The sequence below is a fragment of the Salmo salar genome, chromosome 03 (assembly GCF_965601325.2).
Source record: "Salmo salar chromosome 03, fSalSal1, whole genome shotgun sequence".
In the NCBI taxonomy this organism is placed as follows: domain Eukaryota; kingdom Metazoa; phylum Chordata; class Actinopteri; order Salmoniformes; family Salmonidae; genus Salmo; species Salmo salar.
In genome coordinates, this window is record NC_138293.1 from 9,764,758 (window position 1) to 9,788,800 (window position 24,043).

General features: G+C 41.9%; 25 non-coding genes across 25 annotated transcripts; 14 read left to right on the top strand and 11 right to left on the bottom strand.

The window, feature by feature from the left end:
* Nucleotides 1-1,251: 1,251 nt before the first annotated feature.
* trnak-uuu (transfer RNA lysine (anticodon UUU)) lies at nucleotides 1,252-1,324 on the bottom strand. Its single transcript has one exon. It is a non-coding gene; the product is annotated as a tRNA-Lys (tRNA).
* A 1,408-nt stretch (nucleotides 1,325-2,732) lies between these two features.
* trnak-uuu (transfer RNA lysine (anticodon UUU)) lies at nucleotides 2,733-2,805 on the bottom strand. The gene has a single exon. It is a non-coding gene; the product is annotated as a tRNA-Lys (tRNA).
* Nucleotides 2,806-4,210: 1,405 nt separating this feature from the next.
* trnak-uuu (transfer RNA lysine (anticodon UUU)) lies at nucleotides 4,211-4,283 on the bottom strand. Its single transcript has one exon. It is a non-coding gene; the product is annotated as a tRNA-Lys (tRNA).
* A 166-nt stretch (nucleotides 4,284-4,449) lies between these two features.
* trnaw-cca (transfer RNA tryptophan (anticodon CCA)) lies at nucleotides 4,450-4,521 on the top strand. The gene has a single exon. It is a non-coding gene; the product is annotated as a tRNA-Trp (tRNA).
* A 1,161-nt stretch (nucleotides 4,522-5,682) lies between these two features.
* On the bottom strand, nucleotides 5,683-5,755 carry trnak-uuu (transfer RNA lysine (anticodon UUU)). Its single transcript has one exon. It is a non-coding gene; the product is annotated as a tRNA-Lys (tRNA).
* Nucleotides 5,756-5,921: 166 nt separating this feature from the next.
* On the top strand, nucleotides 5,922-5,993 carry trnaw-cca (transfer RNA tryptophan (anticodon CCA)). The gene has a single exon. It is a non-coding gene; the product is annotated as a tRNA-Trp (tRNA).
* Nucleotides 5,994-7,155: 1,162 nt separating this feature from the next.
* On the bottom strand, nucleotides 7,156-7,228 carry trnak-uuu (transfer RNA lysine (anticodon UUU)). The gene has a single exon. It is a non-coding gene; the product is annotated as a tRNA-Lys (tRNA).
* Nucleotides 7,229-7,394: 166 nt separating this feature from the next.
* On the top strand, nucleotides 7,395-7,466 carry trnaw-cca (transfer RNA tryptophan (anticodon CCA)). Its single transcript has one exon. It is a non-coding gene; the product is annotated as a tRNA-Trp (tRNA).
* A 1,399-nt stretch (nucleotides 7,467-8,865) lies between these two features.
* Nucleotides 8,866-8,937, top strand: trnaw-cca (transfer RNA tryptophan (anticodon CCA)). The gene has a single exon. It is a non-coding gene; the product is annotated as a tRNA-Trp (tRNA).
* A 1,400-nt stretch (nucleotides 8,938-10,337) lies between these two features.
* On the top strand, nucleotides 10,338-10,409 carry trnaw-cca (transfer RNA tryptophan (anticodon CCA)). Its single transcript has one exon. It is a non-coding gene; the product is annotated as a tRNA-Trp (tRNA).
* Nucleotides 10,410-11,809: 1,400 nt separating this feature from the next.
* On the top strand, nucleotides 11,810-11,881 carry trnaw-cca (transfer RNA tryptophan (anticodon CCA)). The gene has a single exon. It is a non-coding gene; the product is annotated as a tRNA-Trp (tRNA).
* Nucleotides 11,882-13,042: 1,161 nt separating this feature from the next.
* trnak-uuu (transfer RNA lysine (anticodon UUU)) lies at nucleotides 13,043-13,115 on the bottom strand. The gene has a single exon. It is a non-coding gene; the product is annotated as a tRNA-Lys (tRNA).
* Nucleotides 13,116-13,281: 166 nt separating this feature from the next.
* trnaw-cca (transfer RNA tryptophan (anticodon CCA)) lies at nucleotides 13,282-13,353 on the top strand. The gene has a single exon. It is a non-coding gene; the product is annotated as a tRNA-Trp (tRNA).
* A 1,162-nt stretch (nucleotides 13,354-14,515) lies between these two features.
* On the bottom strand, nucleotides 14,516-14,588 carry trnak-uuu (transfer RNA lysine (anticodon UUU)). The gene has a single exon. It is a non-coding gene; the product is annotated as a tRNA-Lys (tRNA).
* Nucleotides 14,589-14,754: 166 nt separating this feature from the next.
* On the top strand, nucleotides 14,755-14,826 carry trnaw-cca (transfer RNA tryptophan (anticodon CCA)). The gene has a single exon. It is a non-coding gene; the product is annotated as a tRNA-Trp (tRNA).
* A 1,162-nt stretch (nucleotides 14,827-15,988) lies between these two features.
* On the bottom strand, nucleotides 15,989-16,061 carry trnak-uuu (transfer RNA lysine (anticodon UUU)). The gene has a single exon. It is a non-coding gene; the product is annotated as a tRNA-Lys (tRNA).
* Nucleotides 16,062-16,227: 166 nt separating this feature from the next.
* Nucleotides 16,228-16,299, top strand: trnaw-cca (transfer RNA tryptophan (anticodon CCA)). Its single transcript has one exon. It is a non-coding gene; the product is annotated as a tRNA-Trp (tRNA).
* Nucleotides 16,300-17,461: 1,162 nt separating this feature from the next.
* trnak-uuu (transfer RNA lysine (anticodon UUU)) lies at nucleotides 17,462-17,534 on the bottom strand. Its single transcript has one exon. It is a non-coding gene; the product is annotated as a tRNA-Lys (tRNA).
* Nucleotides 17,535-17,700: 166 nt separating this feature from the next.
* Nucleotides 17,701-17,772, top strand: trnaw-cca (transfer RNA tryptophan (anticodon CCA)). The gene has a single exon. It is a non-coding gene; the product is annotated as a tRNA-Trp (tRNA).
* Nucleotides 17,773-18,934: 1,162 nt separating this feature from the next.
* trnak-uuu (transfer RNA lysine (anticodon UUU)) lies at nucleotides 18,935-19,007 on the bottom strand. Its single transcript has one exon. It is a non-coding gene; the product is annotated as a tRNA-Lys (tRNA).
* Nucleotides 19,008-19,173: 166 nt separating this feature from the next.
* Nucleotides 19,174-19,245, top strand: trnaw-cca (transfer RNA tryptophan (anticodon CCA)). The gene has a single exon. It is a non-coding gene; the product is annotated as a tRNA-Trp (tRNA).
* Nucleotides 19,246-20,645: 1,400 nt separating this feature from the next.
* trnaw-cca (transfer RNA tryptophan (anticodon CCA)) lies at nucleotides 20,646-20,717 on the top strand. Its single transcript has one exon. It is a non-coding gene; the product is annotated as a tRNA-Trp (tRNA).
* Nucleotides 20,718-21,876: 1,159 nt separating this feature from the next.
* Nucleotides 21,877-21,949, bottom strand: trnak-uuu (transfer RNA lysine (anticodon UUU)). Its single transcript has one exon. It is a non-coding gene; the product is annotated as a tRNA-Lys (tRNA).
* Nucleotides 21,950-22,115: 166 nt separating this feature from the next.
* trnaw-cca (transfer RNA tryptophan (anticodon CCA)) lies at nucleotides 22,116-22,187 on the top strand. The gene has a single exon. It is a non-coding gene; the product is annotated as a tRNA-Trp (tRNA).
* A 1,401-nt stretch (nucleotides 22,188-23,588) lies between these two features.
* On the top strand, nucleotides 23,589-23,660 carry trnaw-cca (transfer RNA tryptophan (anticodon CCA)). Its single transcript has one exon. It is a non-coding gene; the product is annotated as a tRNA-Trp (tRNA).
* Nucleotides 23,661-24,043: the final 383 nt, after the last annotated feature.

Genomic DNA, 24,043 nt, shown 5'->3' on the forward strand with positions numbered 1-24,043 from the left:
CAATACGTCCAAGACCTCGTGGCGCAACGGTAGCGCATCTGACTCCAGAACAGAAGGTTGCATGTTCAAATCAAGTCGTGGTCAGGGTTTTTAATGTGTGTAATCTCTACCTTCTTTAAACAGCGAAGTCAATGAGTCAGCACAACTACCAATGTGACTTACAGTACAAATCTCAAATGAAAAAACAACCAAACCAATGCTGTTTTAGATGACAATTGTCTCTCATAAAAGCCTGGCACACTGCAAATTCCCAGATCAGATGATGCTCTGTGATTGATTGACAGACTTAAATAAGTCTTCAAACACAGATTTTAACTTCTTATGGCTTGGGGGAAGTATTTCGACGTCTGGATGAAAAGCGTGCCCAAAGTTAAATGCCTGTTACTCAGGCCCAGACGCTAGGATATGCATAGAATTGGTAGATTTGGATAGAACACACTCTAAAGTTTCCAAAACCGTTCAAATGATGTCTGTGAGTATAACAGAACTGATATGGCAGGTGAAAATCTGAGGAAAATCCATCCGGGAAGTGGGATTTCTTTTGATGTGGGAAGTTTTCAATTGAATGCCTATTGAGTTTCTAATGGGTTAGGACCCAGATTGCAGTTCCTATGGCTTCCACTGGATGTCAACAGTCTTTAGACATTGTTTAAGGCTTGTTTTCTGAAAAATGAAGAAGAATGAGACCTTCTGTCAGTGGACTGAGGAAGCATGCAGTGCTGGTTTGAGCGCATGACCAAGTGCGCGCCCTTCGTTGTTTTTCCTTTCTATTGAATACGCTATTGTCCGGTTCAAATATTATCGAGTATTTAGACATTTGACAACCTGAGGATTAATTATAAAAATCATTTGACATGTTTCAACAAACTTTACTGGTACTATTCGGACGTATTCGTCTGCGTGTTTTGACTGCCTTTGAGCCAGTGGATTACTGAACACAACGCGCCAACAAAACAGAGTTTTTGCGATATAAAGAGGGACTTTATCGAACAAAACAAACATTTATTGTGTAGCTGGGACTCTCGTGACTGCAACCAGATGAAAATCTTCAAAGGTAAGTGATTCATTTGATGGCTATTTATGACTTTCGTGACTCCTCTAATTGGTTGGAAAATGTTTGTATGCTTTTGTAAGCGGGGAGCTGTCCTCAGATAATCGCATGGTATGCTGTCGCAGTAAAACCATTTTTAAATCTGACACAATGCAAGTATTGAGAGAATGCCTACTGAAGTAAGGTGAACATTAAAGCAGCGCCCGAACAGGGACTTGAAGCCTGGACCCTCAGATTAAAAGTCTGATGCTCTACCGACTGAGCTATTCGGGCTCTGAAGTCACTTTTTTTCATACACCTAACCTGCTGGGCAGAGGCACGTGCTGACGAGGGGGCATTGTCAGATGGTACATTTCCCCAGAGAACCAGGCCTCCATTCCAAATGATACAGTCAACGAAATCTGAAGTAGGCATCCCCTCGAAAGATGCCATATGTCCAAGACCTCGTGGCGCAACGGTAGCGCGTCTGACTCCAGATCAGAAGTTTGCGTGTTCAAATCATGTCCTGGTCAGGGTTTTTAATGTGTGCAATCTCAACCTTCTTTAAACAGCGAAGTCAATGAGTCAGCACAAGAACCAATGTGGCGTACAGTACAAATCTCAAATGAAAAAACAACCAAACCAATGCTATTTTAGATGACAATTGTCTCTCATAAAAGCCTGGCACACTGCAAATTCCCAGATCAGATGATGCTGTGTGATTGATTGACAGACTTAAATAAGTCTTCGAACACAGATTTTAACTTCTTATGGCTTGGGGGAAGTATTTCGACGTCTGGATGAAAAGCGTGCCCAAAAAGTTAAATGCCTGTTACTCAGGCCCAGACGCTAGGATATGCAAAGAATTGGTAGATTTGGATAGAACACACTCTAAAGTTTCCAAAACCGTTCAAATGATGTCTGTGAGTATAACAGAACTGATATGGCAGGTGAAAATCTGAGGAAAATCCATCCGGGAAGTGGGATTTTTTTTGATGTGGGAAGTTTTCAATTGAATGCCTATTGAGTTTCTAATGGGTTAGGACCCAGATTGCAGTTCCTATGGCTTCCACTAGATGTCAACAGTCTTTAGACATTGTTTAAGGCTTGTTTTCTGAAAAATGAAGAAGAATGAGACCTTCTGTCAGTGGACTGAGGAAGCATGCAGTGCTGGTTTGAGCGCATGACCAAGTGCGCGCCCTTCGTTGTTTTTCCTTTCTATTGAATACGCTATTGTCCGGTTCAAATATTATCGAGTATTTAGACAATTGACAACCTGAGGATTAATTATAAAAATCATTTGACATGTTTCAACAAACTTTACTGGTACTATTCGGACGTATTCGTCTGCGTGTTTTGACCGCCTTTGAGCCAGTGGATTACTGAACACAACGCGCCAACAAAACAGAGTTTTTGGGATATAAAGAGGGACTTTATCGAACAAAACAAACATTTATTGTGTAGCTGGGACTCTTGTGACTGCAACCAGATGAAAATCTTCAAAGGTAAGTGATTCATTTGATGGCTATTTCTGACTTTCGTGACTCCTCTAATTGGTTGGAAAATGTTTGTATGCTTTTGTAAGCGGGGAGCTGTCCTCAGATAATCGCATGGTATGCTGTCGCAGTAAAACCATTTTTAAATCTGACACAATGCAAGTATTGAGAGAATGCCTACTGAAGGAAGGTGAACATTAAAGCAGCGCCCAAACAGGGACTTGAAGCCTGGACCCTCAGATTAAAAGTCTGATGCTCTACCGACTGAGCTATTCGGGCTCTGAAGTTACTTTTTTTCATACACCTAACCTGCTGGGCAGAGGCACGTGCTGACGAGGGGGCATTGTCAGATGGTACATTTCCCCAGAGAACCAGGCCTCCATTCCAAATGATACAGTCAACGAAATCTGAACTAGGCATCCCCTCCAAAGATGCCATATGTCCAAGACCTCGTGGCGCAACGGTAGCGCGTCTGACTCCAGATCAGAAGTTTGCGTGTTCAAATCATGTCCTGTTCAGGGTTTTTAATGTGTGCAATCTCAACCTTCTTTAAACAGCGAAGTCAATGAGTCAGCACAAGAACCAATGTGGCGTACAGTACAAATCTCAAATGAAAAAACAACCAAACCAATGCTATTTTAGATGACAATTGTCTCTCATAAAAGCCTGGCACACTGCAAATTCCCAGATCAGATGATGCTGTGTGATTGATTGACAGACTTAAATAAGTCTTCGAACACAGATTTTAACTTCTTATGGCTTGGGTGAAGTATTTCGACGTCTGGATGAAAAGCGTGCCCAAAGTCAACTGCCTGTTACTCAGGCCCAGACGCTGGATATGCATATAATTGGTAGATTTGGATAGAACACACTCTAAAGTTTCCAAAACCGTTCAAATGATGTCTGTGAGTATAACAGAACTGATATGGCAGGTGAAAATCTGAGGAAAATCCATCCGGGAAGTGGGATTTCTTTTGATGTGGGAAGTTTTCAATTGAATGCCTATTGAGTTTCTAATGGGTTAGGACCCAGATTGCAGTTCCTATGGCTTCCACTAGATGTCAACAGTCTTTAGACATTGTTTAAGGCTTGTTTTATGAAAAATGAAGAAGAATGAGACCTTCTGTCAGTGGACTGAGGAAGCATGCAGTGCTGGTTTGAGCGCATGACCAAGTGCACGCCCTTCGTTGTTTTTCCTTTCTATTGAATACGCTATTGTCCGGTTCAAATATTATCGAGTATTTAGACAATTGACAACCTGAGGATTAATTATAAAAATCATTTGACATGTTTCAACAAACTTTACTGGTACTATTCGGACGTATTCGTCTGCGTGTTTTGACTGCCTTTGAGCCAGTGGATTACTGAACACAACGCGCCAACAAAACAGAGTTTTTGCGATATGAAGAGGGACTTTATCGAACAAAACAAACATTTATTGTGTAGCTGGGACTCTTGTGACTGCAACCAGATGAAAATCTTCAAAGGTAAGTGATTAATTTGATGGCTATTTCTGACTTTCGTGACTCCTCTAATTGGTTGGAAAATGTTTGTATGCTTTTGTAAGCGGGGCGCTGTCCTCAGATAATCGCATGGTATGCTTTCGCAGTAAAGCCATTTTTAAATCTGACCAAATGCAAGTATGGAAAGACTACCTACTGAAGGAAGGTGAACATTGAAGCAGCGCCCGAACAGGGACTTGAACCCTGGACCCTCAGATTAAAAGTCTGATGCTCTACCGACTGAGCTATTCGGGCTCTGCATTTACTTATTTTCATACACCTAACCTGTCGGGCAGAGGCACGTGCTGAGGAGGGGGCATTGTCAGATGATACATTTCCCAAGAGATCCAGGCCTCCATTCCAAATGATACAGTCAACGAAATCTGAACTAGGCATCCCCTCCAAAGATGCATTTTGTCTAGACCTCGTGGCGCAACGGTAGCGTGTCTGACTCCAGATCAGAAGGTTGCGTGTTCAAATCACGTCGTGGTCAGTGTTTTCGTGTGTGCAATCTCTACCTTCTTTAAACAGCGAAGTCAATGAATCAACACAAGTACCAATGTGGCTTACAGTACAAATCTCGAACGAAAACAACCAAACCAATTCTGCTTTAGATGACAATTGTCTCTCATAAAAGCCTGTCACACTGCAAATTCCCAGATCAGATGATGCTGTGTGATTGATTGACAGGCTTAAATCAGTTTTCGAACACGGATTTTAACTTCTTATGGCTTAGGGGAAGTGATTCGACATTTGGATGAGAAGCGTGCCCAAAGAAAACTGCCTGTCACTCAGGCCCACAATCTAGGATATGCATATAAATGGTAGATTTGGATAGAACACACTTTAAAGTTTCCAAAACCGTTCAAATGATGTCTGTGAGTATAACAGAACTGATATGGCAGGTGAAAATCTGAGGAAAATCCATCCGGGAAGTGGGATTTTTTTTGATGTGGGAAGTTTTCAATTGAATGCCTATTGAGTTTCTAATGGGTTAGGACCCAGATTGCAGTTCCTATGGCTTCCACTAGATGTCAACAGTCTTTAGACATTGTTTCAGGATTGTTTTCTGAAAAATGAAGAAGAATGAGACCTTCTGTCAGTGGACTGAGGAAGCATGCAGTGCTGGTTTGCGCACATGACCAAGTGCGCGCCCGTCGTTGTTTTTCCTTTCTATTGAATACGCTATTGTCCGGTTGAAATATTATCGAGTATTTAGACAATTGCCATCCTGAAGATTAATTATAAAAATCGTTTGACATGTTTCAACAAACTTTACCGGTACTGTTCGGACGTATTCGTCTGCGTGTTTTGACCGCCTTTGAGCCAGTGGATTACTGAACACAACGAGCCAACAAAACGGAGTTTTTGGGATATAAAGAGGGACTTTATTGAACAAAACAAACATTTATTGTGTAGCTGAGACTCTTGTGACTGCAACCAGATGAAAATCTTCAAAGGTAAGTGATTAATTTGATCGCTATTTCTGACTTTCGTGACTCTATATGATTGGAAAATGTTTGTATGCTTTTGTAAGCGGGGCGCTGTCCTCAGATAATCGCATGGTATGCTTTCTCAGTAAAGCCATTTTTAAATCTGACCAAATGCAAGTATGGAAAGACTACCTACTGAAGGAAGGTGAACATTAAAGCAGCGCCCAAACAGGGACTTGAACCCTGGACCCTCAGATTAAAAGTCTGATGCTCTACCGACTGAGCTATTCGGGATCTGCATTTACTTATTTTCATACACCTAACCTGTCGGGCAGAGGCACGTGCTGAGGAGGGGGCATTGTCAGATGATACATTTCCCAAGAGATCCAGGCCTCCATTCCAAATGATACAGTCAACGAAATCTGAACTAGGCATCCCCTCCAAAGATGCATTTTGTCTAGACCTCGTGGCGCAACGGTAGCGTGTCTGACTCCAGATCAGAAGGTTGCGTGTTCAAATCACGTCGTGGTCAGTGTTTTCGTGTGTGCAATCTCTACCTTCTTTAAACAGCGAAGTCAATGAATCAACACAAGTACCAATGTGGCTTACAGTACAAATCTCGAACGAAAACAACCAAACCAATTCTGCTTTAGATGACAATTGTCTCTCATAAAAGCCTGTCACACTGCAAATTCCCAGATCAGATGATGCTGTGTGATTGATTGACAGGCTTAAATCAGTTTTCGAACACGGATTTTAACTTCTTATGGCTTAGGGGAAGTGATTCGACATTTGGATGAGAAGCGTGCCCAAAGAAAACTGCCTGTCACTCAGGCCCACAATCTAGGATATGCATATAAATGGTAGATTTGGATAGAACACACTTTAAAGTTTCCAAAACCGTTCAAATGATGTCTGTGAGTATAACAGAACTGATATGGCAGGTGAAAATCTGAGGAAAATCCATCCGGGAAGTGGGATTTTTTTTGATGTGGGAAGTTTTCAATTGAATGCCTATTGAGTTTCTAATGGGTTAGGACCCAGATTGCAGTTCCTATGGCTTCCACTAGATGTCAACAGTCTTTAGACATTGTTTCAGGATTGTTTTCTGAAAAAATGAAGAAGAATGAGACCTTCTGTCAGTGGACTGAGGAAGCATGCAGTGCTGGTTTGCGCACATGACCAAGTGCGCGCCCGTCGTTGTTTTTCCTTTCTATTGAGTACGCTATTGTCCGGTTGAAATATTATCGAGTATTTAGACAATTGCCATCCTGAAGATTAATTATAAAAATCGTTTGACATGTTTCAACAAACTTTACCGGTACTGTTCGGACGTATTCGTCTGCGTGTTTTGACCGCCTTTGAGCCAGTGGATTACTGAACACAACGAGCCAACAAAACGGAGTTTTTGGGATATAAAGAGGGACTTTATTGAACAAAACAAACATTTATTGTGTAGCTGAGACTCTTGTGACTGCAACCAGATGAAAATCTTCAAAGGTAAGTGATTAATTTGATCGCTATTTCTGACTTTCGTGACTCTATATGATTGGAAAATGTTTGTATGCTTTTGTAAGCGGGGCGCTGTCCTCAGATAATCGCATGGTATGCTTTCGCAGTAAAGCCATTTTTAAATCTGACCAAATGCAAGTATGGAAAGACTACCTACTGAAGGAAGGTGAACATTGAAGCAGCGCCCGAACAGGGACTTGAACCCTGGACCCTCAGATTAAAAGTCTGATGCTCTACCGACTGAGCTATTCGGGCTCTGCATTTACTTATTTTCATACACCTAACCTGTCGGGCAGAGGCACGTGCTGAGGAGGGGGCATTGTCAGATGATACATTTCCCAAGAGATCCAGGCCTCCATTCCAAATGATACAGTCAACGAAATCTGAACTAGGCATCCCCTCCAAAGATGCATTTTGTCTAGACCTCGTGGCGCAACGGTAGCGTGTCTGACTCCAGATCAGAAGGTTGCGTGTTCAAATCACGTCGTGGTCAGTGTTTTCGTGTGTGCAATCTCTACCTTCTTTAAACAGCGAAGTCAATGAATCAACACAAGTACCAATGTGGCTTACAGTACAAATCTCGAACGAAAACAACCAAGCCAATGCTGCTTTAGATGACAATTGTCTCTCATAAAAGCCTGTCACACTGCAAATTCCCAGATCAGATGATGCTGTGTGATTGATTGACAGGCTTAAATCAGTCTTCGAACACGGATTTTAACTTCTTATGGCTTAGGGGAAGTGATTCGACATCTGGATGAGAAGCGTGCCCAAAGTAAACTGCCTGTCACTCAGGCCCAGAATCTAGGATATGCATATAAATGGTAGATTTGGATAGAACACACTTTAAAGTTTCCAAAACCGTTCAAATGATGTCTGTGAGTATAACAGAACTGATATGGCAGGTGAAAATCTGAGGAAAATCCATCCGGGAAGTGGGATTTTTTTGATGTGGGAAGTTTTCAATTGAATGCCTATTGAGTTTCTAATGGGTTAGGACCCAGATTGCAGTTCCTATGGCTTCCACTAGATGTCAACAGTCTTTAGACATTGTTTCAGGATTGTTTTCTGAAAAATGAAGAAGAATGAGACCTTCTGTCAGTGGACTGAGGAAGCATGCAGTGCTGGTTTGCGCAAATGACCAAGTGCGCGCCCGTCGTTGTTTTTCCTTTCTATTGAATACGCTATTGTCCGGTTGAAATATTATCAAGTATTTAGACAATTGCCAACCTGAAGATTAATTATAAAAATCGTTTGACATGTTTCAACAAACTTTACCGGTACTGTTCGGACGTATTCGTCTGCGTGTTTTGACCGCCTTTGAGCCAGTGGATTACTGAACACAACGCGCCAACAAAATTGAGTTTTTGGGATATAAAGAGGGACTTTATTGAACAAAACAAACATTTATTGTGTAGCTGAGACTCTTGTAACTGCAACCAGATGAAAATCTTCAAAGGTAAGTGATTCATTTGATCGCTATTTCTGACTTTCGTGACTCTATATGATTGGAAAATGTTTGTATGCTTTGGTAAGCGGGGCGCTGTCCTCAGATAATCGCATGGTATGCTTTCGCAGTAAAGCCATTTTTAAATCTGACCAAATGCAAGTATGGAAAGACTGCCTACTGAAGGAAGGTGAACATTAAAGCAGCACCCGAACAGTGACTTGAACCCTGGACCCTCAGATTTAAAGTCTGATGCTCTACCGACTGAGCTATTCGGGCTCTGCCATTGCTTATTTTCATACACCTAACCTGTCGGGCAGAGGCACGTGCTGACGAGGGGCCATTGTCAGATGATACATTTCCCAGGAGATCCAGGCCTCCATTCCAAATGATACAGTCAACGAAATCTGAACTAGGCATCCCCTCCAAAGATGCATTTTGTCTAGACCTCTTGGCGCAACGGTAGCGCATCTGACTCCAGATCAGAAGGTTGCGTGTTCAAATCACGTTGTGGTCAGTGTTTTTATGTGTGCAATCTCTACCTTCTTTAAACAGCGAAGTCAATGAATCAGCACAAGTACCAATGTGGCTTACAGTACAAATCTCGAACGAAAACAACCAAGCCAATGCTGCTTTAGATGACAATTGTCTCTCATAAAAGCCTGTCACACTGCAAATTCCCAGATCAGATGATGCTGTGTGATTGATTGACAGGCTTAAATCAGTCTTCGAACACGGATTTTAACTTCTTATGGCTTAGAGGAAGTGATTCGACATCTGGATGAGAAGCGTGCCCAAAGTAAACTGCCTGTCACTCAGGCCCAGAATCTAGGATATGCATATAAATGGTAGATTTGGATAGAACACACTTTAAAGTTTCCAAAACCGTTCAAATGATGTCTGTGAGTATAACAGAACTGATATGGCAGGTGAAAATCTGAGGAAAATCCATCCGGGAAGTGGGATTTTTTTTGATGTGGGAAGTTTTCAATTGAATGCCTATTGAGTTTCTAATGGGTTAGAACCCAGATTGCAGTTCCTATGGCTTCCACTAGATGTCAACAGTCTTTAGACATTGTTTCAGGATTGTTTTCTGAAAAATGAAGAAGAATGAGACCTTCTGTCAGTGGACTGAGGAAGCATGCAGTGCTGGTTTGCGCACATGACCAAGTGCGCGCCCGTCGTTGTTTTTCCTTTCTATTGAATACGCTATTGTCCGGTTGAAATATTATCGAGTATTTAGACAATTGCCAACCTGAAGATTAATTATAAAAATCGTTTGACATGTTTCAACAAACTTCACCGGTACTGTTCGGACGTATTCGTCTGCGTGTTTTGACCGCCTTTGAGCCAGTGGATTACTGAACACAACGCGCCAACAAAACTGAGTTTTTGGGATATAAAGAGGGACTTTATTGAACAAAACAAACATTTATTGTGTAGCTGAGACTCTTGTGACTGCAACCAGATGAAAATCTTCAAAGGTAAGTGATTAATTTGATCGCTATTTCTGACTTTCGTGACTCTATATGATTGGAAAATGTTTGTATGCCTTTGTAAGCGGGGCGCTGTCCAAAGATAATCGCATGGTATGCTTTCTCAGTAAAGGCATTTTTAAATCTGACCAAATGCAAGTATGGAAAGACTACCTACTGAAGGAAGGTGAACATTAAAGCAGCGCCCGAACAGGGACTTGAACCCTGGACCCTAATATTTAAAGTCTGATGCTCTACCGACTGAGCTATTCGGGGTCTGCCTTTGCTTATTTTAATACACCTAACCTCTAGGGGAGAGGCACGTGCTGACGAGGGGGCATTGTCAGATGGTACATTTCCCCAGAGAACCAGGCCTCCATTCCAAATGATACAGTCAACGAAATCTGAACTAGGCATCCCCTCCAAAGATGCATTTTGTCTAGACCGCGTGGCTCAACGGTAGCGCGTCTGACTCCAGATCAGAAGGTTGCGTGTTCAAATCACGTCGTGGTCAGTGTTTTTATGTGTGCATCTCTACCTTCTTTAAACAGCGAAGTCAATGAATCAGCACAAGTACCAATGTGGCTTACAGTACAAATCCCGAACGAAAACAACCAAGCCAATGCTGCTTTAGATGACAATTGTCTCTCATAAAAGCCTGTCACACTGCAAATTCCCAGATCAGATGATGCTGTGTGATTGATTGACAGGCTTAAATCAGTCTTCGAACACGGATTTTAACTTCTTATGGCTTAGGGGAAGTGATTCGACATCTGGATGAGAAGCGTGCCCAAAGTAAACTGCCTGTCACTCAGGCCCAGAACCTAGGATATGCATATAAATGGTAGATTTGGATAGAACACACTTTAAAGTTTCCAAAACCGTTCAAATGATGTCTGTGAGTATAACAGAACTGATATGGCAGGTGAAAATCTGAGGAAAATCCATCCGGGAAGTGGGATTTTTTTTGATGTGGGAAGTTTTCAATTGAATGCCTATTGAGTTTCTAATGGGTTAGGACCCAGATTGCAGTTCCTATGGCTTCCACTAGATGTCAACAGTCTTTAGACATTGTTTCAGGATTGTTTTCTGAAAAAATGAAGAAGAATGAGACCTTCTGTCAGTGGACTGAGGAAGCATGCAGTGCTGGTTTGCGCACATGACCAAGTGCGCGCCCGTCGTTGTTTTTCCTTTCTATTGAGTACGCTATTGTCCGGTTGAAATATTATCGAGTATTTAGACAATTGCCATCCTGAAGATTAATTATAAAAATCGTTTGACATGTTTCAACAAACTTTACCGGTACTGTTCGGACGTATTCGTCTGCGTGTTTTGACCGCCTTTGAGCCAGTGGATTACTGAACACAACGAGCCAACAAAACTGAGTTTTTGGGATATAAAGAGGGACTTTATTGAACAAAACAAACATTTATTGTGTAGCTGAGACTCTTGTGACTGCAACCAGATGAAAATCTTCAAAGGTAAGTGATTAATTTGATCGCTATTTCTGACTTTCGTGACTCTATATGATTGGAAAATGTTTGTATGCTTTTGTAAGCGGGGCGCTGTCCTCAGATAATCGCATGGTATGCTTTCGCTGTAAAGCCATTTTTAAATCTGACCAAATGCAAGTATGGAAAGACTACCTACTGAAGGAAGGTGAACATTAAAGCAGCGCCCGAACAGGGACTTGAACCCTGGACCCTAATATTTAAAGTCTGATGCTCTACCGACTGAGCTATTCGGGGTCTGCCTTTGCTTATTTTAATACACCTAACCTCTAGGGGAGAGGCACGTGCTGACGAGGGGGCATTGTCAGATGGTACATTTCCCCAGAGAACCAGGCCTCCATTCCAAATGATACAGTCAACGAAATCTGAACTAGGCATCCCCTCCAAAGATGCATTTTGTCTAGACCGCGTGGCTCAACGGTAGCGCGTCTGACTCCAGATCAGAAGGTTGCGTGTTCAAATCACGTCGTGGTCAGTGTTTTTATGTGTGCATCTCTACCTTCTTTAAACAGCGAAGTCAATGAATCAGCACAAGTACCAATGTGGCTTACAGTACAAATCCCGAACGAAAACAACCAAGCCAATGCTGCTTTAGATGACAATTGTCTCTCATAAAAGCCTGTCACACTGCAAATTCCCAGATCAGATGATGCTGTGTGATTGATTGACAGGCTTAAATCAGTCTTCGAACACGGATTTTAACTTCTTATGGCTTAGGGGAAGTGATTCGACATCTGGATGAGAAGCGTGCCCAAAGTAAACTGCCTGTCACTCAGGCCCAGAACCTAGGATATGCATATAAATGGTAGATTTGGATAGAACACACTTTAAAGTTTCCAAAACCGTTCAAATGATGTCTGTGAGTATAACAGAACTGATATGGCAGGTGAAAATCTGAGGAAAATCCATCCGGGAAGTGGGATTTTTTTTGATGTGGGAAGTTTTCAATTGAATGCCTATTGAGTTTCTAATGGGTTAGGACCCAGATTGCAGTTCCTATGGCTTCCACTAGATGTCAACAGTCTTTAGACATTGTTTCAGGATTGTTTTCTGAAAAAATGAAGAAGAATGAGACCTTCTGTCAGTGGACTGAGGAAGCATGCAGTGCTGGTTTGCGCACATGACCAAGTGCGCGCCCGTCGTTGTTTTTCCTTTCTATTGAGTACGCTATTGTCCGGTTGAAATATTATCGAGTATTTAGACAATTGCCATCCTGAAGATTAATTATAAAAATCGTTTGACATGTTTCAACAAACTTTACCGGTACTGTTCGGACGTATTCGTCTGCGTGTTTTGACCGCCTTTGAGCCAGTGGATTACTGAACACAACGAGCCAACAAAACTGAGTTTTTGGGATATAAAGAGGGACTTTATTGAACAAAACAAACATTTATTGTGTAGCTGAGACTCTTGTGACTGCAACCAGATGAAAATCTTCAAAGGTAAGTGATTAATTTGATCGCTATTTCTGACTTTCGTGACTCTATATGATTGGAAAATGTTTGTATGCTTTTGTAAGCGGGGCGCTGTCCTCAGATAATCGCATGGTATGCTTTCGCTGTAAAGCCATTTTTAAATCTGACCAAATGCAAGTATGGAAAGACTACCTACTGAAGGAAGGTGAACATTAAAGCAGCGCCCAAACAGGGACTTGAACCCTGGACCCTCAGATTAAAAGTCTGATGCTCTACCGACTGAGCTATTCGGGCTCTGCATTTACTTATTTTCATACACCTAACCTGTCGGGCAGAGGCACGTGCTGAGGAGGGGGCATTGTCAGATGATACATTTCCCAAGAGATCCAGGCCTCCATTCCAAATGATACAGTCAACGAAATCTGAACTAGGCATCCCCTCCAAAGATGCATTTTGTCTAGACCTCGTGGCGCAACGGTAGCGTGTCTGACTCCAGATCAGAAGGTTGCGTGTTCAAATCACGTCGTGGTCAGTGTTTTCGTGTGTGCAATCTCTACCTTCTTTAAACAGCGAAGTCAATGAATCAACACAAGTACCAATGTGGCTTACAGTACAAATCTCGAACGAAAACAACCAAACCAATTCTGCTTTAGATGACAATTGTCTCTCATAAAAGCCTGTCACACTGCAAATTCCCAGATCAGATGATGCTGTGTGATTGATTGACAGGCTTAAATCAGTTTTCGAACACGGATTTTAACTTCTTATGGCTTAGGGGAAGTGATTCGACATTTGGATGAGAAGCGTGCCCAAAGAAAACTGCCTGTCACTCAGGCCCACAATCTAGGATATGCATATAAATGGTAGATTTGGATAGAACACACTTTAAAGTTTCCAAAACCGTTCAAATGATGTCTGTGAGTATAACAGAACTGATATGGCAGGTGAAAATCTGAGGAAAATCCATCCGGGAAGTGGGATTTTTTTTGATGTGGGAAGTTTTCAATTGAATGCCTATTGAGTTTCTAATGGGTTAGGACCCAGATTGCAGTTCCTATGGCTTCCACTAGATGTCAACAGTCTTTAGACATTGTTTCAGGATTGTTTTCTGAAAAAATGAAGAAGAATGAGACCTTCTGTCAGTGGACTGAGGAAGCATGCAGTGCTGGTTTGCGCACATGACCAAGTGCGCGCCCGTCGTTGTTTTTCCTTTCTATTGAGTACGCTATTGTCCGGTTGAAATATTATCGAGTATTTAGACAATTGCCATCCTGAAGATTAATTATAAAAATCGTTTGACATGTTTCAACAAACTTTACCGGTACTGTTCGGACGTATTCGTCTGCGTGTTTTGACCGCCTTTGAGCCAGTGGATTACTGAACACAACGAGCCAACAAAACTGAGTTTTTGGGATATAAAGAGGGACTTTATTGAACAAAACAAACATTTATTGTGTAGCTGAGACTCTTGTGACTGCAACCAGATGAAAATCTTCAAAGGTAAGTGATTAATTTGATCGCTATTTCTGACTTTCGTGACTCTATATGATTGGAAAATGTTTGTATGCCTTTGTAAGCGGGGCGCTGTCCAAAGATAATCGCATGGTATGCTTTCTCAGTAAAGCCATTTTTAAATCTGACCAAATGCAAGTATGGAAAGACTACCTACTGAAGGAAGGTGAACATTGAAGCAGCGCCCGAACAGGGACTTGAACCCTGGACCCTCAGATTAAAAGTCTGATGCTCTACCGACTGAGCTATTCGGGCTCTGCATTTACTTATTTTCATACACCTAACCTGTCGGGCAGAGGCACGTGCTGAGGAGGGGGCATTGTCAGATGATACATTTCCCAAGAGATCCAGGCCTCCATTCCAAATGATACAGTCAACGAAATCTGAACTAGGCATCCCCTCCAAAGATGCATTTTGTCTAGACCTGGTGGCGCAACGGTAGCGTGTCTGACTCCAGATCAGAAGGTTGCGTGTTCAAATCACGTCGTGGTCAGTGTTTTCGTGTGTGCAATCTCTACCTTCTTTAAACAGCGAAGTCAATGAATCAACACAAGTACCAATGTGGCTTACAGTACAAATCTCGAACGAAAACAACCAAACCAATTCTGCTTTAGATGACAATTGTCTCTGATAAAAGCCTGTCACACTGCAAATTCCCAGATCAGATGATGCTGTGTGATTGATTGACAGGCTTAAATCAGTTTTCGAACACGGATTTTAACTTCTTATGGCTTAGGGGAAGTGATTCGACATTTGGATGAGAAGCGTGCCCAAAGTAAACTCCCTGTTACTCAGGCCCAGAATCTAGGATATGCATATAAATGGTCGATTTGGATAGAACACACTTTAAAGTTTCCAAAACCGTTCAAATGATGTCTGTGAGTATAACAGAACTGATATGGCAGGTGAAAAATCTGAGGAAAATCCATCCGGGAAGTGGGATTTTTTTTGATGTGGGAAGTATTCAATTGAATGCCTATTGACTTTCTAATGGGTTAGGACCCAGATTGCAGTTCCTATGGCTTCCACTAGATGTCAACAGTCTTTAGACATTGTTTCAGGATTGTTTTCTGAAAAATGAAGAAGAATGAGACCTTCTGTCAGTGGACTGAGGAAGCATGCAGTGCTGGTTTGCGCACATGACCAAGTGCGCGCCCGTCGTTGTTTTTCCTTTCTATTGAATACGCTATTGTCCGGTTGAAATATTATCGAGTATTTAGACAATTGCCATCCTGAAGATTAATTATAAAAATCGTTTGACATGTTTCAACAAACTTTACCGGTACTGTTCGGACGTATTCGTCTGCGTGTTTTGACCGCCTTTGAGCCAGTGGATTACTGAACACAACGAGCCAACAAAACGGAGTTTTTGGGATATAAAGAGGGACTTTATTGAACAAAACAAACATTTATTGTGTAGCTGAGACTCTTGTGACTGCAACCAGATGAAAATCTTCAAAGGTAAGTGATTCATTTGATCGCTATTTCTGACTTTCGTGACTCTATATGATTGGAAAATGTTTGTATGCTTTTGTAAGCGGGGCGCTGTCCTCAGATAATCGCATGGTATGCTTTCGCAGTAAAGCCATTTTTAAATCTGACCAAATGCAAGTATGGAAAGACTACCTACTGAAGGAAGGTGAACATTAAAGCAGCGCCCAAACAGGGACTTGAACCCTGGACCCTCAGATTAAAAGTCTGATGCTCTACCGACTGAGCTATTCGGGCTCTGCATTTACTTATTTTCATACACCTAACCTGTCGGGCAGAGGCACGTGCTGAGGAGGGGGCATTGTCAGATGATACATTTCCCAAGATATCCAGGCCTCCATTCCAAATGATACAGTCAACGAAATCTGAACTAGGCATCCCCTCCAAAGATGCATTTTGTCTAGACCTGGTGGCGCAACGGTAGCGTGTCTGACTCCAGATCAGAAGGTTGCGTGTTCAAATCACGTCGTGGTCAGTGTTTTCGTGTGTGCAATCTCTACCTTCTTTAAACAGCGAAGTCAATGAATCAACACAAGTACCAATGTGGCTTACAGTACAAATCTCGAACGAAAACAACCAAACCAATTCTGCTCTAGATGACAATTGTCTCTCATAAAAGCCTGTCACACTGCAAATTCCCAGATCAGATGATGCTGTGTGATTGATTGACAGGCTTAAATCAGTTTTCGAACACGGATTTTAACTTCTTATGGCTTAGGGGAAGTGATTCGACATTTGGATGAGAAGCGTGCCCAAAGAAAACTGCCTGTCACTCAGGCCCACAATCTAGGATATGCATATAAATGGTAGATTTGGATAGAACACACTTTAAAGTTTCCAAAACCGTTCAAATGATGTCTGTGAGTATAACAGAACTGATATGGCAGGTGAAAATCTGAGGAAAATCCATCCGGGAAGTGGGATTTTTTTTGATGTGGGAAGTTTTCAATTGAATGCCTATTGAGTTTCTAATGGGTTAGGACCCAGATTGCAGTTCCTATGGCTTCCACTAGATGTCAACAGTCTTTAGACATTGTTTCAGGATTGTTTTCTGAAAAAATGAAGAAGAATGAGACCTTCTGTCAGTGGACTGAGGAAGCATGCAGTGCTGGTTTGCGCACATGACCAAGTGCGCGCCCGTCGTTGTTTTTCCTTTCTATTGAGTACGCTATTGTCCGGTTGAAATATTATCGAGTATTTAGACAATTGCCATCCTGAAGATTAATTATAAAAATCGTTTGACATGTTTCAACAAACTTTACCGGTACTGTTCGGACGTATTCGTCTGCGTGTTTTGACTGCCTTTGAGCCAGTGGATTACTGAACACAACGAGCCAACAAAACTGAGTTTTTGGGATATAAAGAGGGACTTTATTGAACAAAACAAACATTTATTGTGTAGCTGAGACTCTTGTAACTGCAACCAGATGAAAATCTTCAAAGGTAAGTGATTCATTTGATCGCTATTTCTGACTTTCGTGACTCTATATGATTGGAAAATGTTTGTATGCTTTTGTAAGCGGGGCGCTGTCCTCAGATAATCGCATGGTATGCTTTCGTAGTAAAGCCATTTTTAAATCTGACCAAATGCAAGTATGGAAAGACTACCTACTGAAGGAAGGAGAAGATTAAAGCAGCGCCCGAACAGGGACTTGAACCCTGGACCCTCAAATTAAAAGTCTGATGCTCTACCGACTGAGCTATTCGGGCTCTGCATTTACGTATTTTCATACACCTAACCTGTCGGGCAGAGGCACGTGCTGACGAGGGGGCATTGTCAGATGATACATTTCCCAAGAGATCCAGGCCTCCATTCCAAATGATACAGTCAACGAAATCTGAACTAGGCATCCCCTCCAAAGATGCATTTTGTCTAGACATCGTGGTGCAACGGTAGCGCGTCTGACTCCAGATCAGAAGGTTGCGTGTTCAAATCACGTCGTGGTCAGTGTTTTCGTTTGTGCAATCTCTACCTTCTTTAAACAGCGAAGTCAATGAATCAACACAAGTACCAATGTGGCTTACAGTACAAATCTCGAACGAAAACAACCAAACCAATTCTGCTTTAGATGACAATTGTCTCTCATAAAAGCCTGTCACACTGCAAATTCCCAGATCAGATGATGCTGTGTGATTGATTGACAGGCTTAAATCAGTTTTCGAACACGGATTTTAACTTCTTATGGCTTAGGGGAAGTGATTCGACATTTGGATGAGAAGCGTGCCCAAAGAAAACTGCCTGTCACTCAGGCCCACAATCTAGGATATGCATATAAATGGTAGATTTGGATAGAACACACTTTAAAGTTTCCAAAACCGTTCAAATGATGTCTGTGAGTATAACAGAACTGATATGGCAGGTGAAAATCTGAGGAAAATCCATCCGGGAAGTGGGATTTTTTTTGATGTGGGAAGTTTTCAATTGAATGCCTATTGAGTTTCTAATGGGTTAGGACCCAGATTGCAGTTCCTATGGCTTCCACTAGATGTCAACAGTCTTTAGACATTGTTTCAGGATTGTTTTCTGAAAAAATGAAGAAGAATGAGACCTTCTGTCAGTGGACTGAGGAAGCATGCAGTGCTGGTTTGCGCACATGACCAAGTGCGCGCCCGTCGTTGTTTTTCCTTTCTATTGAGTACGCTATTGTCCGGTTGAAATATTATCGAGTATTTAGACAATTGCCATCCTGAAGATTAATTATAAAAATCGTTTGACATGTTTCAACAAACTTTACCGGTACTGTTCGGACGTATTCGTCTGCGTGTTTTGACTGCCTTTGAGCCAGTGGATTACTGAACACAACGAGCCAACAAAACTGAGTTTTTGGGATATAAAGAGGGACTTTATTGAACAAAACAAACATTTATTGTGTAGCTGAGACTCTTGTAACTGCAACCAGATGAAAATCTTCAAAGGTAAGTGATTCATTTGATCGCTATTTCTGACTTTCGTGACTCTATATGATTGGAAAATGTTTGTATGCTTTTGTAAGCGGGGCGCTGTCCTCAGATAATCGCATGGTATGCTTTCGTAGTAAAGCCATTTTTAAATCTGACCAAATGCAAGTATGGAAAGACTACCTACTGAAGGAAGGAGAAGATTAAAGCAGCGCCCGAACAGGGACTTGAACCCTGGACCCTCAAATTAAAAGTCTGATGCTCTACCGACTGAGCTATTCGGGCTCTGCATTTACGTATTTTCATACACCTAACCTGTCGGGCAGAGGCACGTGCTGACGAGGGGGCATTGTCAGATGATACATTTCCCAAGAGATCCAGGCCTCCATTCCAAATGATACAGTCAACGAAATCTGAACTAGGCATCCCCTCCAAAGATGCATTTTGTCTAGACATCGTGGTGCAACGGTAGCGCGTCTGACTCCAGATCAGAAGGTTGCGTGTTCAAATCACGTCGTGGTCAGTGTTTTCGTTTGTGCAATCTCTACCTTCTTTAAACAGCGAAGTCAATGAATCAACACAAGTACCAATGTGGCTTACAGTACAAATCTCGAACGAAAACAACCAAACCAATTCTGCTTTAGATGACAATTGTCTCTCATAAAAGCCTGTCACACTGCAAATTCCCAGATCAGATGATGCTGTGTGATTGATTGACAGGCTTAAATCAGTCTTCGAACACGGATTTTAACTTCTTATGGCTTAGAGGAAGTGATTCGACATCTGGATGAGAAGCGTGCCCAAAGTAAACTGCCTGTCACTCAGGCCCAGAATCTAGGATATGCATATAAATGGTAGATTTGGATAGAACACACTTTAAAGTTTCCAAAACCGTTCAAATGATGTCTGTGAGTATAACAGAACTGATATGGCAGGTGAAAATCTGAGGAAAATCCATCCGGGAAGTGGGATTTTTTTTGATGTGGGAAGTTTTCAATTGAATGCCTATTGAGTTTCTAATGGGTTAGAACCCAGATTGCAGTTCCTATGGCTTCCACTAGATGTCAACAGTCTTTAGACATTGTTTCAGGATTGTTTTCTGAAAAATGAAGAAGAATGAGACCTTCTGTCAGTGGACTGAGGAAGCATGCAGTGCTGGTTTGCGCACATGACCAAGTGCGCGCCCGTCGTTGTTTTTCCTTTCTATTGAATACGCTATTGTCCGGTTGAAATATTATCGAGTATTTAGACAATTGCCAACCTGAAGATTAATTATAAAAATCGTTTGACATGTTTCAACAAACTTCACCGGTACTGTTCGGACGTATTCGTCTGCGTGTTTTGACCGCCTTTGAGCCAGTGGATTACTGAACACAACGCGCCAACAAAACTGAGTTTTTGGGATATAAAGAGGGACTTTATTGAACAAAACAAACATTTATTGTGTAGCTGAGACTCTTGTGACTGCAACCAGATGAAAATCTTCAAAGGTAAGTGATTAATTTGATCGCTATTTCTGACTTTCGTGACTCTATATGATTGGAAAATGTTTGTATGCCTTTGTAAGCGGGGCGCTGTCCAAAGATAATCGCATGGTATGCTTTCTCAGTAAAGGCATTTTTAAATCTGACCAAATGCAAGTATGGAAAGACTACCTACTGAAGGAAGGTGAACATTAAAGCAGCGCCCGAACAGGGACTTGAACCCTGGACCCTAATATTTAAAGTCTGATGCTCTACCGACTGAGCTATTCGGGGTCTGCCTTTGCTTATTTTAATACACCTAACCTCTAGGGGAGAGGCACGTGCTGACGAGGGGGCATTGTCAGATGGTACATTTCCCCAGAGAACCAGGCCTCCATTCCAAATGATACAGTCAACGAAATCTGAACTAGGCATCCCCTCCAAAGATGCATTTTGTCTAGACCGCGTGGCTCAACGGTAGCGCGTCTGACTCCAGATCAGAAGGTTGCGTGTTCAAATCACGTCGTGGTCAGTGTTTTTATGTGTGCATCTCTACCTTCTTTAAACAGCGAAGTCAATGAATCAGCACAAGTACCAATGTGGCTTACAGTACAAATCTCGAACGAAAACAACCAAGCCAATGCTGCTTTAGATGACAATTGTCTCTCATAAAAGCCTGTCACACTGCAAATTCCCAGATCAGATGATGCTGTGTGATTGATTGACAGGCTTAAATCAGTCTTCGAACACGGATTTTAACTTCTTATGGCTTAGGGGAAGTGATTCGACATCTGGATGAGAAGCGTGCCCAAAGTAAACTGCCTGTCACTCAGGCCCAGAACCTAGGATATGCATATAAATGGTAGATTTGGATAGAACACACTTTAAAGTTTCCAAAACCGTTCAAATGATGTCTGTGAGTATAACAGAACTGATATGGCAGGTGAAAATCTGAGGAAAATCCATCCGGGAAGTGGGATTTTTTTGATGTGGGAAGTTTTCAATTGAATGCCTATTGAGTTTCTAATGGGTTAGGACCCAGATTGCAGTTCCTATGGCTTCCACTAGATGTCAACAGTCTTTAGACATTGTTTCAGGATTGTTTTCTGAAAAATGAAGAAGAATGAGACCTTCTGTCAGTGGACTGAGGAAGCATGCAGTGCTGGTTTGCGCACATGACCAAGTGCGCGCCCGTCGTTGTTTTTCCTTTCTATTGAATACGCTATTGTCCGGTTGAAATATTATCGAGTATTTAGACAATTGCCAACCTGAAGATTAATTATAAAAATCGTTTGACATGTTTCAACAAACTTTACCGGTACTGTTCGGACGTATTCGTCTGCGTGTTTTGACTGCCTTTGAGCCAGTGGATTACTGAACACAACGAGCCAACAAAACTGAGTTTTTGGGATATAAAGAGGGACTTTATTGAACAAAACAAACATTTATTGTGTAGCTGAGACTCTTGTGACTGCAACCAGATGAAAATCTTCAAAGGTAAGTGATTAATTTGATTGCTATTTCTGACTTTCGTGACTCTATATGATTGGAAAATGTTTGTATGCTTCTGTAAGTGGGGCGCTGTCCTCAGATAATCGCATGGTATGCTTTCGCAGTAAAGCCATTTTTAAATCTGACCAAATGCAAGTATGGAAAGACTACCTACTGAAGGAAGGAGAACATTAAAGCAGCGCCCGAACAGGGACTTGAACCCTGGACCCTCAAATTAAAAGTCTGATGCTCTACCGACTGAGCTATTCGGGCTCTGCATTTACGTATTTTCATACACCTAACCTGTCGGGCAGAGGCACGTGCTGACGAGGGGGCATTGTCAGATGATACATTTCCCAAGAGATCCAGGCCTCCATTCCAAATGATACAGTCAACGAAATCTGAACTAGGCATCCCCTCCAAAGATGCATTTTGTCTAGACATCGTGGCGCAACGGTAGCGCGTCTGACTCCAGATCAGAAGGTTGCGTGTTCAAGTCACGTTGTGGTCAGTGTTTTCGTTTGTGCAATCTCTACCTTCTTTAAACAGCGAAGTCAATGAATCAACACAAGTACCAATGTGGCTTACAGTACAAATCTCGAACGAAAACAACCAAACCAATTCTGCTTTAGATGACAATTGTCTCTCATAAAAGCCTGTCACACTGCAAATTCCCAGATCAGATGATGCTGTGTGATTGATTGACAGGCTTAAATCAGTTTTCGAACACGGATTTTAACTTCTTATGGCTTAGGGGAAGTATTTCGACGTCTGGATGAGAAGCTTGCCCAAAGTAAACTGCCTGTTACTCAGGCCCAGAATCTAGGATATGCATATAATTGGTAGATTTGGATAGAACACACTTTAAAGTTTCCAAAACCGTTCAAATGATGTCTGTGAGTATAACAGAACTGATATGGCAGGTGAAAAATCTGAGGAAAATCCATCCGGGAAGTGGGATTTTTTTTGATGTGGGAAGTTTTCAATTGAATGCCTATTGAGTTTCTAATGGGTTAGGACCCATATTGCAGTTCCTATGGCTTCCACTAGATGTCAACAGTCTTTAGACATTGTTTCAGGATTGTTTTCTGAAAAATGAAGAAGAATGAGACCTACTGTCAGTGGACTGAGGAAGCATGCAGTGCAGGTTTGCGCACATGACCAAGTGCGCGCCCGTCGTTGTTTTTCCTTTCTATTGAATACGCTATTGTCCGGTTGAAATATTATCGAGTATTTAGACAATTGCCAACCTGAAGATTAATTATAAAAATCGTTTGACATGTTTCAACAAACTTTACCGGTACTGTTCGGACGTATTCGTCTGCGTGTTTTGACCGCCTTTGAGCCAGTGGATTACTGAACACAACGTGCCAACAAAACTGAGTTTTTGGGATATAAAGAGGGACTTTATTGAACAAAACAAACATTTATTGTGTAGCTGAGACTCTTGTGACTGCAACCAGATGAAAATCTTCAAAGGTAAGTGATTAATTTGATCGCTATTTCTGACTTTCGTGACTCTATATGATTGGAAAATGTTTGTATGCCTTTGTAAGCGGGGCGCTGTCCAAAGATAATCGCATGGTATGCTTTCTCAGTAAAGGCATTTTTAAATCTGACCAAATGCAAGTATGGAAAGACTACCTACTGAAGGAAGGTGAACATTAAAGCAGCGCCCGAACAGGGACTTGAACCCTGGACCCTAATATTTAAAGTCTGATGCTCTACCGACTGAGCTATTCGGGGTCTGCCTTTGCTTATTTTAATACACCTAACCTCTAGGGGAGAGGCACGTGCTGACGAGGGGGCATTGTCAGATGGTACATTTCCCCAGAGAACCAGGCCTCCATTCCAAATGATACAGTCAACGAAATCTGAACTAGGCATCCCCTCCAAAGATGCATTTTGTCTAGACCGCGTGGCTCAACGGTAGCGCGTCTGACTCCAGATCAGAAGGTTGCGTGTTCAAATCACGTCGTGGTCAGTGTTTTTATGTGTGCATCTCTACCTTCTTTAAACAGCGAAGTCAATGAATCAGCACAAGTACCAATGTGGCTTACAGTACAAATCTCGAACGAAAACAACCAAGCCAATGCTGCTTTAGATGACAATTGTCTCTCATAAAAGCCTGTCACACTGCAAATTCCCAGATCAGATGATGCTGTGTGATTGATTGACAGGCTTAAATCAGTCTTCGAACACGGATTTTAACTTCTTATGGCTTAGGGGAAGTGATTCGACATCTGGATGAGAAGCGTGCCCAAAGTAAACTGCCTGTCACTCAGGCCCAGAACCTAGGATATGCATATAAATGGTAGATTTGGATAGAACACACTTTAAAGTTTCCAAAACCGTTCAAATGATGTC